Source organism: Conger conger, chromosome 1 (genome assembly GCF_963514075.1).
Source record: "Conger conger chromosome 1, fConCon1.1, whole genome shotgun sequence".
Classification (NCBI taxonomy): Eukaryota; Metazoa; Chordata; class Actinopteri; order Anguilliformes; family Congridae; genus Conger; species Conger conger.
The window spans coordinates 52829548-52845301 of NC_083760.1; the positions used below are offsets into that span (position 1 = coordinate 52829548).

General features: G+C 41.8%; 1 protein-coding gene across 2 annotated transcripts in view; it reads left to right on the plus strand.

Annotated features, from left to right (window-relative positions):
- The window catches only part of tp53inp1 (tumor protein p53 inducible nuclear protein 1), a 35624-nt gene that overhangs the window by 497 nt on the left and 19373 nt on the right, over positions 1–15754 (plus strand). Inside the window, exons 2-3 of one of the 2 annotated variants that reach the window (XM_061216528.1) lie at positions 5057–5105; positions 9874–10093. The gene's annotated coding sequence lies outside the window, so the exon portion shown is untranslated. The remainder of the gene's footprint in view (positions 1–5056; positions 5106–9873; positions 10094–15754) is intronic. The other variant, XM_061216536.1, reaches the window with a different exon arrangement.

Below are 15754 nucleotides of genomic sequence, written 5' to 3' on the forward strand. Positions count from 1 at the left end.
TGGGATTTTCACGCACAACAGTCTCTAGAGTTTGCAGAGAATGTTTGAGGTCTGTGGTGAAGGGCCAAACTGGTCAAAGCTGACAGGAAGGTGACAATAAGGCAAATGACCACACATTACAACAGTGGTATGCAGAATAGCATCTCTGAACACACAATGTGTCAAACCTCTTTAGTGTATAGGCTAGAGTAGCAGAAGACCAATAAGTCGAATGAAGACCTAATAAAGTGCTCACTGAGTGTATATAAATTGTGAATTAAATTACGTGTGTGCGTTTTAGCATATTTCCGATCCTCATTTCATATATTCATATGAAATGACTCATATTTCTATATTAATCTGAAATTGTCGAAATTAATAAGGTCAGTTGACATTTTTATGGATCACTGCCACTCTGTCTTCCCCCTTTTTATTAGTTGAAATGTTAGCTAATGCACCCCTGGTGTAGTTGACTAGATTATTACAATATAACGTAACCGTCGTTGCCATCTCCTGAATGATCACGTTTAAAACGCCATGAAATGGTTTCCAATTGATTTTTCAGTCAATATTACTGATGATGTGTCTTGCCTTTACTTGTATCAACCACTGGAGGACAGTGTTTGCCACAATCCCCCCGAAAATATTTTTTCAGTATTTGACCTTACTTTCTTTGAATTGATTTATTCCACTGCCGATCTGTGTTTAACACGTGGCTTAATAGGATACATTAACGGAAGAGTGGGCTAAACTTTTATGTAGACGGACAGACTTTTAGGTTTCGGAGGGGGCATACTGGGTGAGTTACATGATTCCTTTGGGGTGGTGGTTGTTGTATTACATAAAGAGGCCACTGCATGACCTGAAATGGTCCCTCTGAGTCTTCTGTTGAATGCAATAGTTTATTTAAACAGTTCCACTTCAGGATTATGTCTTGTGTTCTTGACAGTGTTCGGTTTATAATAGGCAACGGCCCAATTTATTTACTCCTGACTATTCATAAATTTGCTGTGGATACATACTACAACTTCCTGCAGATCATTACATTACATTACATTATTGGCATTTGGCAGACGCTCTTATCCAGAGCGACGTACAACAAAGTGCATACCCATAACCAGATCAAAAATTAAATTCCAAAATTCCAGGCCATTCCAATGGAATTGTGTTTGATATTTAATTTTCATCATCTGTGAATCAATATTAATTTGTAAGGAACAAGTTTTCCTTAGATTGAAATATTTTTTGTACTTTAACTGCATTTAACACTGCCTTGATTCAGTGTGACAAATATGCAATAACAGAGGAGATCAGGAAGGGAGCCATTACTTTTTCACAGCACTGTATATGTGTGTATTTTAATGGACACCAACAAACTGACAACATGAACCAGTGTACTCACAGCATACGGCACCTACCACAATGTACAGAACAGGAACTACCTGAGTATGCAGACAACAGGATCCACTCCAGCACACAGTGATAACAGCTACTTCTGGCACATGACAGTTGGGACCTTGTTATTTTGGTCAGGAGAAACTTTGCATGATAGCCCGACATGCTGATGTTATTGGCTGTTTACAAGATCGTTTCTGAATTTAAATGGAGTATCGTTTCAGTATCTCCTTGGGTTGTTTTGTACAGAAAGCGGAGCCAGGCAATGTTTTTTTTTTTCATCTACAGCAAGAAGACCTGGGTCATACACTGTATTTGAAACACCTTAGACCCAGATAAAATTCCTGCAGATTACTGAACATTTTAAAATAAATATCTGTTTTCACTCATCTTTGAAATAACTTAAATGCAACTAAGATGTTTTGTTGTAAATTCTCAGTGATCTGTATGTGAGGTTTAAAATTCTTCCTCCATCTACAGTTGAAATTATTTTACATATGTATTTGGAAATGATAAACAACATAATCTACTAACTTAACCTACAATTGCATGGTAGAATTGTAATGAATGGTGTTTCTATTACCATTTCAAATTATTCACAGGAATTTCCCTGGGGTACAAAGGGTTTTAAAAGTTTTTTTTTTAAATTAGAGTGTGGCCTGGTACCAAGTAGGCTATCAATATCGTTATCTCTGTAATGGCCACCAATTTTGCAAGTGCTTGGCACGTCAGAGTTTTTTGCTGTGGGATTTAGTTAGGCTACAAATGTTTACTTTGTCCTAATTGCTTGATATAAATCTCGTCCTCTAATGTAATATACAGTAATAGTACATGTTAAAGTCCAGTTCACAAACAGTTGAGAATAGTCCTCTGATCCAAGTTTGTGAAAATGAGCAAATTGGACTACGCGCCATCTGCAGACAGTTTCCAAAACATAGTAATAGTGGGATTTGCACATTGGCTAAGAACACAAGCTCCCTTTACCAGACTTGGTCAGATATCTTAGAAAATTGGCCAATCAATCAATAGGACGCTTCGACACAACAGTGGTGAAGTAACAGTTTTTTTATTGATTTTTGACCAGTCTCATCATCTAATGCCTTTAGAGGCGTGCAGCCGACACATTTAGCATTTGAGCTGTAACCTCTCGGTCTGATTGCCTATAGAATAAATGTGCCAAGTGGTTCTGCAAGCAGCGTGTCCTTTCCAGTGCCTCGTTCTTGATGGGATTGAACCCATTACAGACTCACACAGCCAGTCCATCCTCAAGAGGAAGGAAGCCAGGTCGTAAAGGTTGTTTCGTGCCCCCTGTTGTGACCAAAAAACAGTTGCCCGCACCCTTTTTTACGCAACAGTTTCCCCCCAAATCTCCGATAAATATTGAACGCCTTGTTCTCCGGGCGGTGTGTTATGGGGAGGATTTCCGGCAATCGGAGAGGCCACGCTCACCTAGGAGAGATGTGTTAGATAACTGTTAATACGCATTCTGTGGAAAATATTGACCATGAGTGCAGTGTGCTTGAGCGTAGGCAATATGGCCATAAAATCAAAGTCCACCTGCCGGAAGTTGTTGCTTCTTGTTTACACAGAAACCAATATATAACGTGGAGGTCAGTTTCAGAATGTCAGGGACCAGATGCAATTTTGTCCTTTATATTGTTCATTAAGAGCTTGTCTTAATTAAATGGAAAGGTGTTACCCTCTGCAGCCAGTGGCTGGTTTGAATAGACTTGTATCTCATTAGTCCTATGGCAATATTAAAGAAAAACAGAAACATGTTCATGCTTACTTTTACAGTCCCCGAGGTTAATTTGTGTTCTTCCTAGGAACGCTTTCTTATCCCCTTTTGATAATAACACCTCTATTAGAAAGTAAGTATTGTCTAATTTCCTCGGAAGTACAGACTTACACTCAGGTTATAACCAGGCAAGTTTTGGTAGCTCTCTATACTTGCTTGAATTCATGTAATTGAAGAGGTGTTCAATAGTATTTCAATTTTAGTTTCTTAGTATCTCCCTATTTTATACCAATTGTAATTACCAAATGATGTGCTATTCTTACCACATATTTACCTGGTAAATGCCTAGTACTTAGGGGACTGTAAAAGGAAGTGTTACCCATAGGACTTGCCAATCACCATTATAATGATGATTCCCACGACAGCAGTGAGGTGTTTTGGGAGCTGATAACTGTGTGGATTCTCCCCTGATGTGTCTGCTCTTTGTGTGTGACTGTGGTGTGGGGGAGCATTGGAGATGCTTATTATTGATCTGCTTCTCTCAGTCCAATAAGGCTGAGTGGCTTAATGAATAAAGAGCCTTGTGCTGTGTGTGCTCTCGACAGCTGGCCACTGTTGCATAGTGTCTCTTCTAGCCATTGTACCTACTGAAGAATTTGTGGAATTCTGGTAAAAAAAATACTCCATTGTGTCTGTTACAACACATTTTGTATCCTGCATTAGCCTCATTGCTAAGATTTACAACAGCTTCTCTTTGAACATGACATTGCGGTCTTGTGTGAAGCACACTGCAGGTATAGAGGCACTATTCATGGAATGCAGTGGAAACTGGGTGCCATTTCGGCTCTGACCTTGTGCAGTTTATGTGCGGCTATGAGCTCTGTTGCGTCATTGCCATTTGCAAAGTGCTAAATGATCCAGTGGACGATGGCAGGCTTCCTGGAGGCCCCGGTGCTTATTAATGCCATTGATCTTGATGGAGGAGGCTCCTCCTTTTTCAGTGGATTGTTGGCCAGCCACCTGTCAGGTCACTGGAGGCCTGGAGAGTAATGGTGTACATAATTCTATTATTTACTGTTTAAGTTCAGCAGCTTGTCCCTTTGATTAATTATCTTTAATAAACATGTTCCCAATAATGTTTTTATGTTCTTTCTTAGCTCCAAGTTATGTTTTAAGGCCCTTCCGTGCACACTGCACAGTGGGTCTGATTCATGAGTTGATTTCCTGATTATGCATTTTTCTTTGCATTAAAACACGGAACACCGCCATTTGTCCAATCTGACCAATCCGCAGGCACATTTTATGGCTATTGGGGTGGCATGTTCGTGAAGCAGGGAAGGTTGGGAAAGGATGAGTAAAACACTGAAACATTAATTATTTCTTGAAAAAATGCCCAAAAAAAATACAAGTGTCCTTCTCCCAAGCCTATATTGTTCCATAATTATTCTTCGGAAATGAATAACAAATAAGTTTTCTTTCTTTATTTGACATGTATGGCTTTCTCCCCTCATGTTACTGAAGAAAGTATATTGTCTTGGCCTACGTCTGTTAAGTTGGCCCGTATGTTTCTGTTTCGACATTCTCTGCATAGTGGCGCAGTGGGTAGCACTCTTCCCTCACAACAAGAACCCACGTCCTGGGTTCGTCCTGGGCCTCTCTGTGCGGAGTTTGCATGTTCTCCCCATGTCTGCGTGGGTTTCCTCCGGGTACTCCAGTTTCCTCCCACAGTCGAAAGACATGTAGGTTACGGTCTACAGATGAAAATGTGCTCATTAGCTCATTAGCTCGCATTAGCTAATAGGCACATTTACATTGATGTGGAAACGGAAAATGTTGATGAAAGTGCACTGTCCCTAGTAATAAATAAATGCAGGAACTGAGCATTAAGTTTGTTTAGAGCTATCACTGAGAATCTATCCTCTCTCATTGTGTGTTTCTGTACAGATGGACATGCCGCGTGATGCCAGGTGGACGTGGAGCGACTGTAGCCGCGGTAATCAATGTGCCTTTATTCCTCTCTTTTTGTTCTGTGGTGTCAGACCCAGTTTGCAGGGGCTTAATCTAAAATGTCTGAAGCGTATGACTGTTTGAGAAAGGCAGGATAAACAGGGGAGATAAGAGAAATGACCCAAACAGGACCGTGTTCTATAGCAGGCTGAAGGGCAGGCTGCAGCTTTGCATTAAATATGAGTAATAAGAGAGTAATTGTTGCAAGCCTACACACGTCTGTGTGTGTCTCTGTGCGTGTGTCCCTAAGCCTTGGTAGTTTGTGATTAAGATTAGCAGCGAGGGAATTATAAAAAATAAGGCTGTTTATTAATAGTTTAAATGATTTTAGAAAATGTTACTCAGACTCTAGTGGTGTACTGTTGCTATAACTGTTCAGTGTTTTTTAGAAAGTCTATTAAAACCAATCAAGAACAGTGTATATGTAATATGTAATGACTGTACTAGACTGTAATAGTACATCTAGTACAGTCATTAGATACATGAAATGAGCCGTGTTTATGCTTTTATTAACAACCAATGCAGTTACCTACAACTATACTGACCCCCCCCCTTCAAAAAAATAGAACCTACATCAGGCCCATTGTACACAAATGCATCTCAGTGATCTGTATGAGAGGTTTAAAATTCTACAGCCATCTACAGATAAAAGTATTTCACATACATATTTGAAAATGTTCAACAACACAATATACTAACTTAACCTACAATTGCATGGTCGAATTTTTACACACAAATGCATCCACTCATTAAAATGTTGAAGAAAACACAACTACAAAAATGCATACAATTAAACACTAGTAACCCCTCTGAGTAGAAACATGAATACCCCTGTGTGGCGTCACTCTGCATTTAAACAGCCAGCCTGTGTAAAAGTATCAGAATATCAGATTTGAGGCAGTCAGAGGCCAGTTTGGGCTTGAGTGTTTTTATGTACTTTCAGTGCTGACACAGCTGCACGCAGGGGGTGTCACCTCTGACCTCTGTGCCTGCCGCATGTGCCAGGTTTCCATGGCAATGGCCGTAAATCAACGTATGTGTGTCCGCTTGAACGAGAACTCCTGCCACCCGGACATGGTTCCTATGTATTGCGTCCTACTGCCTCCCAAGGCGGCTTGCCTGAAAACGTGTTTTGGAGGTTAAAAAAAATACACAGTGTACAATATATTAATGTAATGCAGAAGGCAGGTCAACAAGCCCAAAGCTAATCCATAGCGCAGCTACAAGTCTAGTGTCCAACCTTCTCAAGCTTTCTTGCCTGACTTCACTGGCTATCTGTTGCATCATATTCAAAACCCTGGTACTCGCCTGCAGGGCAGTGAATGCAATGGCTCCACCCCTGTGTGGGTGCTCTTCCTGCCCGTTCATACTGACCCCCTCGTTGGTGGAACGACCTTCCCACAGTGGTCAGGACTGCAGAATCTTCTGCTTCTGAAGCAGGCTCAACTGCAGCTTCACTCCCGTCCCATCCCCATCTCCCAGCTATTGCTTTTTGATTCATTTGCTCACTGTCATGTTAATTTGGCTGTGTAAAAGGGGCGGCCTGTAGCGTAGTGGTTAAGGTATGGTCGGTGGTTCCAATCCCGGTGTAGGCACAATAAGATCTGCACAGCCGTTGGGCCCTTGAGCAAGGCCCTTAACCCTGCATTGCTCCAGGGGAGGATTGTCTCCTGCTTAGTCTAAACAACTGTATGTCGCTCTGGATAAGAGCGTCTGCCAAATGCCAATAATGTAATGTAATGTAATGTAATGTAAACCTTTGTGTTTATAGTATGTTCAAGATTATGTCAGGGGTCTAGAATGGTCTAGTTATCTGCAGTGCTGTGAAAAAGTATTTGCCCCCTAACTGATTTCCTCTAGTGTTGCATGTTTGTCACACTAATTGGTTTCAGATCCTTAGACAAAATGTAATATTAGACAAAGGGTCCCTGAGTAAATGCAAAACAACATTTATTTAATGAAAAAGGTTATCAAACACCCATATCACCCCTGTGTAACAGTAATTGCCCCTTAAACTTTGCACCTCAACTTTGCATTCTCAACTGCACTTTAGCAGAAATAATTACAATCAAATGTTTCCTATAATGTGACATCAGTCTTTCACATCGCTGTAGAGAAATTTCAGCTCACTCTTCTTTGCAAAACTGCTTTAATTCAGAGAAATTGTTAGGTTTTTGAGCATTAACTGTTTCAGGTCCTGCCACAGCATCTCTATTGTGTTAAAGTAAATACTGTGTTTACTCTGGTTTCTTTTGTCTAATATTACATGTTGTCATTTAGTGTGACAAATATGCAATAACAGAGTAAATCAGGAAGGGGGCAAATAGTCTTTTTCATGGCACTTTACATTAGTGCTCTAGCTATATACTGCACTGGTCTCGGTGTTCTTAGTCAGGTTTAGCACTGTAGCTCATATTGCTCTAGGGGAGGCACTTACGTTACTCATTACGTTCTCCTGCAATATTAGCCACCCTGACAAGGACTGTGTGTGCTGCAGTTTAATGTCAGAAGCAGTACAATATAGTGGGCCCTTTGACTCTTTTTTCATTGTTTTCATGCAACTCGCTGGAGGAATTATGGATTATTTACGTTTTGTTTTAACAGTGGAAAATTGCCCCCATCGCTCTTTTTGGTTCAGTTGTGGTAGGCCTAGTCGGTCCCTTTTTCACAGAGAATATGTAAAAACATGACAGGACAGGACTCATTTTCTTTGTTCAAGATGTGCTATCTAGATTTCTGTTTGAAATATGAGCAAGAATATCAGTGTCTGGGCATGTGCATCTGGTTACAGGAAGCTGTCTTTTTACATTCAGAGGAAAGCATAAGTGCTTGGTGAACAGGGTCACTGTGCAGAGATTAACACACGACTGGCTGTGGGGAATATCTGTGTACTCACTGGAAGTCCCGTTATGCTTGTGCACGTAAATATTTCACAGATCGCTCCTTGTTATGTAATAGTTTCAATCCACAGAGGTGCAGACAGGATCTATGCATGAATACACATGCCTAACATGCAGTGTTGCTCTTAAAAAGTGTCCAGGGTGGTACAATTTGAACAGTAAATCAAAGGGAACACGTTGTGTGCACTAATAATATGCAATGGGCACCAGTATTATTGGCACCCTTAATAAAAATGGAGAAAAAAGGCTGCATATAATAAACAAGGATAATGATCTATATTTTATGTTCACACATAACAAAATATTCTAATAAACTATATACTTTTATTTCAATACATTTACTCTCATGTTTCAATGTATTTTATTTAGTAATCCGTTTTTTTTTCTGAAAACCACAGGTAAAACATTCATAAGCGGTGAAATATACCATTTAGCACTGTAAGGGCAATAATAAAAAGGCCTAACACATATGGAATGGTTGCAAACTTGCCAGGAAGAGGATGCAAGTGCATATTATCCTAACGGACTGTAAGGAATATGGTGAGGCCATAAGTAACCCAAGAATCTCAGCTAAAGAATTGCAGAGATCAGTTGTGTCTTGGGGTCACCAAGTTTAAAAAAAAACCTTCATACCAGCAAACTCTTTGGATGGTTGGTACAAAGACAGCCCTAACCGAGCACAATAAATACAACCAAGGATCTGGAGTTTGCCGAAGCTCATTGGAACTATGACTAGTAGAAAGTGCTATGGTCAGATGAGACCAAAATGAAACATTTTGGCCATACACACCATCAACATGTTTGGTGGCAAAATGGAATGCATACAAGGAGAAGCACCTCATACCTACTGTCAAGTATGGTGGTGGGCCATTGATGTTTGGAGATGTTTTGCTGCTAGTGGTCCAGGGGCACCATTTAAGATCAATAGCACAATGAATTCAACAAAGTACCAGGAAATCTTTGCAGAAAATCTGGTTGCCTCTGCTATTGAGATGAGTCTTGGTCATAGATAGATTCTAGACCAAGTCAATGACTCCAAGCATACATCAAAATCTACACAGAAATGGTGAAGTTAAAACAACAACCATGTTCTTCAATTGCCATCTCAGTCTCCAGACTTACATCCCAGACATAAAACTGAAGAGCTTCGGAGAGACCCCTGTCAACCATGTCCTTCTCTCTTGCTGATGTAGAATTTTTCACCAGTCAAATTTCACTGTTGAAAACTGGAACCTGGAACTGGAAACTGGAACCCTTCCTCCACGTTTTCAAAATTATATTTTCTGCATCGGAATACTCTGAATGCTAAAGACGGGGGGAAACAAAATAGTGTGTAAACCTGAGGACTGGAACATGACACAGGCACATGACTCAGAACCAGTTATTAATAACCACACTTCCATTGTATGGCCGTTAATAAGCAGGTTTCACATTGAATCCCATTGTTTTGCATTTGGAGATCATATCTACCAATGTTTTTGTCATTGTGTGTTTGGTGTAATGGAAGATTACTCAGCGCTGTGCCCTAGCACAGCATGTCCATCTCAGATTTTGCCACCATGCTGCCACATGATAGTGGCTCCCCACCTTCCTGGCGGAGGGGGGATAAACTGAAGTAGGTGGGGGGTGTGGGTCCAGACCTCTGCTAAAAGTAATCCGTTGGCCTCGGGGTGCACGTGCCTCTAAAACGCTGGAACCCCCCCCCCCCCCCCCACTACCCTCTGACCTTTACCAGCAGACTAGGATAAGCCAAGTCTGTCTGTGCTGGCCATTGCTTTGCATGCAAATCGTTGACTCAGCACGTTTGCATCTTCCCCTTCAAGATAACTGTTTTTTCCGTTCTGCTTTTGCCAGAGCAAAGTCGATGTCTGCCGATCGGGTGGCCTACGTCCTTCAAGATTGACCTCCCCCGCCAGTACAGATGGTGGAGTGTTGTCTCTCCTACCATGTTAGGCCCGCTATCGTGCAGACCGGTTGACCTGCTTGCGACTGACCGCTTTGAGCAGATGGGGTTTAAAATAGATCCTGTATGGCTGCTCGCCCTTTTAAGGCTGCAGGGGGATTCTGCTCAAAGGTAAGAATTCTCTACCTTAGTGATATTCAAATGGAGCATGTGTTCACTAGCTGCTGTATGCTTGTGCATACCTGTTACACACCTACCCAGAATGTGCTTTTCTCATTTGTTCAGCTTTACAGCTGGAGTGCAAAGTGTAGGCTAAAATGGCCTCCATGTTTATGGCTAATGCCTGCCTAATCAGATGTTGTCCTACTCCATCATATCACTATATCACTTCAAATGTGTAAACCCGACCTTGTGGCCCATGCAGCATGTATGAATTGAGAATGTGAATTTAAATTAAACCAAGAAATGCATATCTTTTAGTTCGTGTGAGTGAAATGAAAGAATAGTCAAGAGAACTCTGAAGTCTGCATTTATTGACAAAGGCCTTGCGGTGTACTTAGATAGTGGATGCTGCAGGCCTTGCACCTTGCCAATACATTTAAGGGATCATGTGACATTGCCATCATAGCCTACGGTTTCAGTGGAGCATGTTTTATGGAGCTGGCTACAGGGGTTAATCTTCCATCGGTCCCCTATATTTGAAGAGGAGCAGCACGATTATCAGTGCCAGCGTTGTCTGTAACATGACCCAGACCTCCAGAGAATCCAGAGCACTTTCCCAACGTGATAATTACCCCCCCCCCCCCCCCCCCCAGGCAGGGCTGAACAGGAGGCTGGTGGGGCATCCTGCCCTGCGCTTGCTTTTAGAGGGGTGGTGAACCAGATAAATGCAGTAGTCCTATTCTGTCACCTCGCCTCTGCTTCTGCTCGGTGCGTCCTGAGGGTGGGAGCCTCGGCCACAGCGTGTGTGTTTATATGTCCCTGTGTGTTGTATGTTAGTGTGTGTGTTGTGTGTGGATCCTCTTGGCTGCTCCTATTTGGAGAAGCCAGGATGGAAAGCAGGTGTCTTTCTCCATGCGGGGCGCTGAGCCTTCACAGAATATCACAAGACATAGACACACTGTGTGCGGGCTTTTATCTCACCCCCGGCTCCCCTCCCCAAGGCCTCAGTAGTCCCATTCTGAAGGTTGGAGAGCAGAGAGGCCTCCAGTCAGGCCCCCCCTCCCGCCCCCCTCCTCACTCTTTGTAACCAATGCATCCACCATTACTCTGCGTCTCAGCTGCATGGGCGTTTTGTATTGAATGTCACGGCCACGCACACTCGCACTCCGGGGGAGAATAAACCCATTCTCTTACGCAGCCCCATGCTGGTCAGGCCCATGCTGGTGCCGAGTGGAAAGTCTGCCAACATGCCACGCATCACCTCACTACTACTCTGAAGGACTGTGGGTGAAATGGAGCATTTTACTTTTTGCTTATTTTCACTTGGTCATTTCCATTTCTGAAAGCGCTTGCGATGGTGGGTGTGTTCTGAAAGGTTTTGTGTGTACTGTACACTGTGAACACAGCCGGGTTTTCGTCTGTAAAATATGTAGCATTTGGTGGAACTGTCATACATACCGTTATTTTCTTTATGGAACACCAGGCCAAGACCATTTTACTATGTGACCTTGCAGGTGTTGTTCTTATGGCCTGTGAAAACTGCCATTGAAGGCCATGACAGTCTCTTAAAGTGTTTTTCTTAACTACTTTGTTTTATCTGTGCCCCATTTTATTATATATTGGAAAACTGTTGTGTCAGCACTTTGCTGGTTGAACCCACACATGCAGCACTTCAGCTGAAAGACGCTCTCTGAAACACTCACCCAGGAAATGGCTGTGACACACACCTGAGAGAATAGACAAGCTGGAACAAGGAGATATGGAAATTCTGGATTGCACCAGCATTTTATTTGTCCACCGGCGGGGACCGAGAGAGAGAGGGAGCGAGAGCACACAACTTATAAACAAACATAAAGTCTTCTCCCTTCACGCTCACGGGATCCAGGTAAAAATAATATCAAAAAATATATCAAACCAAACTGATATAGCTCAAACCAAATATATCAAACCAAACTGATTCTCATCTTTACCGACACAGCACTGCCTCTTGTACAGCGATTCCCGGTCTCACCCACCTACTGTGGAAAGAAGAACATCTTATAAACTCCTGGACTGATTCGTAACATAGTCCAAGTGTGTGTCTACTTAAGGCATGGTCCTCCTTCCTTCCTGCAAACCGAGCCAACCTGCCACCGGTGTCTTTTAGCTTCGTAAATCACAAGTCAGATAGTATGCTACAGGAGAAATGACACCAATCTGAGAAGAGGCGCACCTCAATGACAACAGATGATAACCTTTAGGGGCCCGTTAGGTAGTTCGGATCCAAGGCACCATGGCCAATTTTAGTCAATCCCATCCCAGTGTGCTGAAGTTAATTGTATCGCACAAATGCAAACCCCTGATTATTGTCTGCTAATGAATCAGTCCAGACTCATACTAGTTTTGTCCAGGCAATAGGGCTCAGCCTGCATTTACTGACCTAATTGCCACTTGTGAATACAACACCCACGGATAACCATATCCCCTCCAGGTCTCTCCCAATGTGTTGTTCCATTTAAGAATTCTCAGATTGATAACAACCTCTGAATTCAGTGTTATGAAACCCCTATACCTATTGATATTATTTCACTAGGAGAGTGGCCTGTGTTTGAGAATGTGTTGAAATTATGGGCTGCCTTCTACATCAGCCCAGTGCAAGCAGTCATTCTGGACGGAGGCTTATCTGTTGCTATGGGATCAGACAGTGTGAACTGTGACCCCCCCACTGCTAGATGCATACACACAAAAGAAAGACCCATTTTCAAACCTACTGCCTTCATTTTGGAAAGTTACTCTGAATACAAAATCAGCTGTAACAAAAGTTTCAACCATTTAATTTCAGTTTCAATGTTTCATGGGATTAACTTGAAAGTTAACTATCATTCTCAATATTGTGTTTTATGAAGCTAAATGGGCTAACATTCCCTATCTGAAGCTTTCAGACAAGTTGTGACACCCCAAGTTAAGCCATGAAGATATCAGTATCCAATTACTGTGGTCATCATTTAGTGTCTGTCTTTTCTAGGATTCTCAGTAAGCTCAGTAAGATTTATTGTTTGTTTTCATCATGTTTATACGCAGGAACTTTAGTTTTCTGTATAGCTGTGATACAGATGGGGGTGTATTAAGGCTCAAGCCAAAAGTGTTCATGTAATCAGGGGGATCAATTGCACTATGACTGGGTTGGAGATGCTTGCAAGGGGAGGAGTAAGGTTTTAATCATTTGTACTCAGATTAATTAAAACAAGACTGTTTGTGTACTGTATTACTGTATTGATGGGGGGGGGGGGGGGGGTTAGGCCGTCAGGGTGAATGGGGCAGTGCTGTAGTGCTGGGGCAGTCCAGTCTTCCTTAGCTTTAGAGAGTACTGAAAATTCACAACATTTGAGTGTGGGGTGGGAGGCTGGAAGATTGCATTTGTTCTAGGTCAGAATGTTTTGCTAACATCAGACAATAACACAGAGAGCGTAAGCTACAGACAGGGCTGTAGGTAGGCCTTGTGTGTCCTGATATCCCTTCTTTGTTCTTTATTTTTATCTGCTCCACCTTCAATAGTATCCAATTGTGTGTCTAAGGGCCCCAGCAACAGCTACCTGCTCAGTCTGTCCAAGTTTCCACAAAGAGAATCAGGGCCTTGTGACCTCCTCCTTGTAGCATGAAAGAGTTAGCTTCTCATTTTCCCTGTTGGATGATTTTTTTGTGTTGTTCAGTCACTAATCTTTTTTTATTTTGAACCTTTCATTGCCAAAGTAGATGCAGATAATCGTTTTCAGTGTTGAACTTGTTCCCTGTAGATTATGTTCCTTGTGTTTACTTGGAAAGGTACAATGTGAGTAGACCATGTTTGGTGGTGACCACTTTGAACTAATGACATGGGAAGGGTGCTGTTTGGAGAGAGCTTGGTGAAAAATACTCTTGCTACTCTATGCCAAAATATTCTCCTGATAATTTGTTGACGTGGACCTTTTCTAAAGCATGTGTGTATCTATGACCGTTCTGTAGAGCTCATGATTTCAGGTGTGAAAGGGGTTTTTGAAAATCAGTGAGCTGCTATCGAGTACCTGCAAGTCAGTATACTTTTGACAACGGTATTTTTTACATGTTTGATTGTTTCATCTTCTTCAGTGGCATTACTATGTTAAACCACAGGAATACTAGAACCACAAGGCAAGGCACTACTTGCTTGTCAAGATTGTTTCATGCCTAAATTCCTGAGGATATTTAGAGGTGAGGCATACAATATGTCAGTTTTCCTTCTTCTTGTTCAAGTCTAGCACTTTGGAGATCTTTTTTAAAACCTTTACATTGCATCCAGTCAGTAATTTCTGATTGCACTTAAAGCATAAAGTGTGTCTATGAAGTAGTGTGGACAATATAAGTGTTGATCAAAAGAACATTTAGGAATTAGGAATATACTTTTAATTTGATATATACAAGCAGTGTGATTGAGAGAACGTCAAGTAGTGCAGCAAGAACGGGAGTGTTTTTTTTAGTTCAATTCTGGCTACAGGTTTTATATAAAGTTGTAGTGTATCAGAGGCAAAATCATCAAGTTTACAGGATAGATTTTCTGTCTCATTTTATTTCAGGAACTTATTTCTCATCCACCATTTCATGATAGACAAGGTCTATCAAGGATATATTGCTTTTGTAGTTGGGGCCATTTTATTTCAAGTGTAAGGAAAATACCAATAAGTAATTACAGAGTACACAGTTATAGACCTGGAAAAGCCTGGATTCCTTTTTCAACTCTCATTCTGCTTTGGTGACCAGTATGGTGGTGGGTCTGACCTAGGCCTGCATATTGTGATGAGGGGTAAGCTTTGTGTATGTAATGTAGCACAGCAGCAGCCTGCAGTGTTGGCTGTCATCCCTGCTGCTCCAAGCTTCCATGTCCATGGGGAGGTTTATTTTTACTTCAAATTTAACACAAGACTAACAAAACAATTGTATTACTGCTGGCCTGTGTATGCTGTTTGGCCCGACAAAATTCTCTGTTCAAGATGGACCAAATGTGATTTCAGTGGCAAGGTGGAATTGCCAGAGTTGACAACAGTTTATTGACATTCCCTTAGTTTTGGGAATGTCAATAAACAGTCCTGTTTTCTTTACTCATAGATGGTAAATTGAATTTTCCCATGGGGAAAAATGGAAAATGGGAAGTAATGGCCCCAAGGAGACATCCATATCCTCCCTGAAGGTGTTGGAAAAAGTCATCCTGAACTTTAGAACATCATTAGTCATTTCCGGCTCTTATCCCCCTCAGTGACTGACAGGTTGCACCAGCCAATCATACACAAATCTGGTCTGCCCCACCCACAATCTGGTTGTTCTGATGCAATCCTCAATCCAGATGTCTCACTCACTCACCAAACTCCTTTTTCCAGTCTTTCCCCTTCTCTTTCCCTCCCTCTCTCCATTTACACTGACCCAGCCTTGGATGTTCTTCTCTCTCTAACAGGGTGCATGTCACCATAGGGTAAATATTCAAGATTATGGAGTTCCCCTTATAAAAACAAAAAAAACATTCAATAAGGTTGTTGTTGTTGCGTAAATGTATTGCTAAGACATTTCAGTACCAAACTAATGCAAAACATGGCAAGCTTCTTGTACGGGGTTTCCTACCCTTTCCAACAAGATGTGTCATATTCAGGTGACGGACAGTTCAGGAATATTACTGCATTCGTATAG